Here is a 4069-nt window from a genome sequence, read left to right as displayed (position 1 = left end):
ACAGGGGTCGTGATCTCTGGATCTTGTGGTGTCGAGACGACTTTCAAAACCCGTGGGATCGAATATAATGATCGGGCTACTCTGGTCCATCACTTTTTCTTCCACCTCGTCAAAACCCGCGTGATAGGATAAGATTTGAACACGAGCGTATTTGAGCGTATGCCTGTGTGTGCGGGCGCATTGCACATACCAATATTTTAATGCAGCGTGAAGACGCTCTTGTGAGAAAACAATAAAAACATTTTCCCCCGATTGTTCGTGACGCTCCAACTGCGACGTGCTGGCTTCGAGAAAGCCGGATGATTTACTTATCTTATCGTGAAAATTAAGTCGACCGGTGAGTTTTAGAAGTTTTGAAAAAACAAACAACCTGGCATTTAAACCGCCGCGGTTATATAAAGTTTGAGGAGCACTGTTTTTTCTCGCAGGCTCTTTCAATAACTGTAATATAATTCGACCTAAGAGAAAAAAAAAAAAATTGCTCGATTCTTGTTGAAATTGCCAGAAAATATTTCACACGGAATAAAATGAAATGTAGATTTTACAATGTGTGTGTGTGTGTGTGTGTGTGTATAAGATGTATATATGTATATATAATATTACGACTATGACATCTTATTATCGGATTTCTAAATCTTTCCAGAATTCCTGTACATTTAACTCGAAAAAAGTGCTGTCCACATATATATATATATATGTTTTTTTCCGTTTACTTAAGTAAACGTTGAGTGCGGGTAACGATAATTGTCGATACTTGTACATTCTCATAATTAGATATTTTCCCGCTGATGGTGGTAAAAAATTAGAATAGTTCGAGGTCTGCGGATGACGCCGAAATTCTGACCTGACCCGCAATCTGCGTCTGCCTTCATTTCTGACCGAAGGCTGACCGTCCTTCAATATCTGCAAATGGAGGCTGCAGGGATGAAGAGAAGGGCGAAATTTTTCGCTGGGAAAACAATGGCTGCAAGGTTCTCGCCTAGCGGCTGCTTTGCAACCGACTGTCAACGCCCATATGGTACTTGTCCCTAATTCTGGGAAGGAAGAAGGATCCTCAGACGTTACGGCACCGAAAAACGACAATGGAAAGAACAACAATTTTCTCCCCCCTGCCGAGTTCTTCGTCTCGCATGAGGTTTCATTTTTTATCGAACTCGCCGCGACGCTGTTGATGCTGCTGATGTTATACTGAAACTGCAGTTGTCGCATCGCGTCAATCATGGCGACGACTTGAGACGATGATTTTTCTTTTTCAAAAGCGAAATTTCTCCGCCATGCCGGAGCTCGGTGGATGATTAAAGACCGTTTCGAACCGCTGCGTTGTTGACGACCTTTTGTTCGTATAGTCAGACTTCTCGTAAAATATTTTAGGTACTACCAAGTATTTTTACAATTTAATACACGTATCGTGTACACTGAAGAAATATAAATTTTCCGAAGCGTGATGAAAATTCGATAAGACGAGGTCGCTAAGTAGAATAACGAAGGTATTTTCACAGAAGTCGTTTATAAGTTCTTCAACTTTACCAACAGATCTCTGACCCATTTTTTCAATAACTATTGCGATTCCTCCGTCTATTTCGATAGCTCAACGCCATCCGGTCTCTGTAAGGTGCCGAATAAATGTGTCTGAAAAATTCGGTCAATTTTTTCTAAAGTTATTGAACAAAGTCGACGTGATATTTACAAATAAATTTTCCATCCGATTTGTCATAAGACGATTGTAGACTACGACGAAAACTTTTTCTTTCTTCGGCAAGATAAATTTTTGAAACACAACAAAAATATACTTTTAACAAGAAATTTCAATTTTGATTCGGTAAATTTAATGAAATAATACTTGTTCCTCACAGGTTATTAAAATAACCAAAGAGCATTGAGTTATAGGTTTAAGATCCGTTGTACAGTTTACTAAATTTCCCACCAAAAATGTATTTTTTGAGCCAGCGTTCGGATACATCAAGTCATGGTTCGGATAATTCAAGTTTAAAATAACCGAGGTTCTACTGTACTGAGAGAAATTTTTAGTTCCGGTTACCGCTCAGTCCTTAACTATTTCCATTTTTTACTAAAATTAGTTTTCTATCTGTTACCAGAAAGTCTAGTATCCGTTACTATTCTTTCTCATTACGATCAGTGTTACTAGATTTTCTTGCAACTGTTGCAAAAATTTAACGCTTATGCAATGATAAGTTGACGTCAAAGCCTTATTTAACTAAAAAAGTAGAGTAAACCTCACAAACTGATTTTGCGTTGCAATTACCAAAAAAGGATCGACGATAGCGCAAAATGGTTACGCGTACCTCGTTTTTCGTAATCCCAACAATATTCAAACAGTTTTTTCAACGATACCTGTTTTACCGAATTTTTCTAGTTACTGTAACAAATGAAATTCTTCTCCATGTGTACATAATTTCTCCTTGGCGAATAAATTAGAACAAACCACTCGATAGTTCCTCGCCGAATGCTATCGGTGCGATACAGCTAAGACGCAGTTGCAGAAAGCTGTTGTCCTCTCTCAGCAGGATGACGTTACACAGATCTAGGTGTTCCGTAAATTATACCTACATATGTACGGCCAACGTTTACCAGGAACTTAAGAAACCAGGACACGCGACACCGCGCTCGAAGAAGTTGAAGAAGCCATTGCATGCATAGACGGGATAAGGAAGCGTGCCAGCAGGACACCCACGCCGCAGGAACGATGACAGAATGACGGTTATTTTTTCTTTCAGAACTTGTAGTGCACGACTAGCGGAGTCTGCAGTGCAGACACGGATGTCTGAACAGCTTATAATATGTATCCTGGAGCGACAAAACCGACCGCCATGGGAAGTCGGCCATCTTTGATACTCGGTAAAGGTGGTGAACACCTTCCAGCCGGCCTTTCGCGTCCGTTGGAGGACAGCCGGGCAGGTAAAAATCGACGTCAGGTAAATCTCGGAGAGGCGAACACCCCGCCCATCCTAACGGTGATCGTGAAGTTGTCGACGAACTGGAAGGCAGGCACTGCAGCGATGGCCCCTAACCTAAAAGTAATCGACGCATCGATTAATCGAGTCGAAAAAAACAATCGAACTCGACTCGATTGAGTCGGTAAAAATTAATCGATTAATCGATCGTTTCGGATTTTTTGAAAACGGTCCATTCGAAACCAAAATTTCCGTTAATTTCAGTACGCAGTCTTAACAGCGGATAAGTTTTTTCATAATTTACAGTTTTATTCAAAATATTTTTCAATTACAGGTAAAAATATTCATCTAGGTATCTATAACTTGTTATACCAGTAAACACGCTTTATAAAGCGTCGTTCATGGGAATAAAAAACAAAAGCCGATCGTTAGGAAAAATAATCGATTCGGTCGATTAATCGATTACATTCGATCAATCGGAGCAGAATTATCAATCCAATCGAGAATCAATTGTTTTCGGTAATCCTCAGCAGGCAGGCAGACAGGCGTGGAGGCACGGGCACCTGTTACATTCGAGGTTCAGGCTAGGGCGCATCTGTTTAGAGCTGCACCACTCGAGTTTCCTTCCAGCTTGATTCCTCGGCTCGCATATGCGTCGTCGTGTCGCGTGTTCCTCTCGTAAGACGTCTTCGGTGTCTTACAGCTCAGCTCCGACTCGTCTTGACCGACCAGCTGCGTCTCTGGCGTCAAACGACCAGCTGTTACGTGTTATCTCCATCCTTTCCTACCGTTAAGAGCTTTCGGGGTCTTCATTATTCACGCGTTTTCGAGCCTCATCCGCATGCAGCTACGAGTCGCGTCGCACTCCGGTTTCTGCATATCTGGCCGTCGCCCGACACCTGCGACGGCAAACGATATAAACGATAATTCTTTTGAGGAATAAAAAAAAAAAAAAATATATAAAATGAAATAACAGTCTCCAATGCAATTCGCTACCTTCAATATATTATACACGGAAATTGTTCGTCGAACGCGCGGTCGTGTAAATGTTGAAAGATGGCGTCCGTTCTGCAGCTGATCATTCCAATTCGCAAAATATGCGACGGTTGTTTTTCTTATTCCCGCAGAAAGAAAAAATAAAATTACCACGCGCAGCG

The sequence above is a fragment of the Neodiprion pinetum genome, chromosome 4 (assembly GCF_021155775.2).
Source record: "Neodiprion pinetum isolate iyNeoPine1 chromosome 4, iyNeoPine1.2, whole genome shotgun sequence".
In the NCBI taxonomy this organism is placed as follows: domain Eukaryota; kingdom Metazoa; phylum Arthropoda; class Insecta; order Hymenoptera; family Diprionidae; genus Neodiprion; species Neodiprion pinetum.
This window is presented reverse-complemented; position numbering follows the sequence as displayed.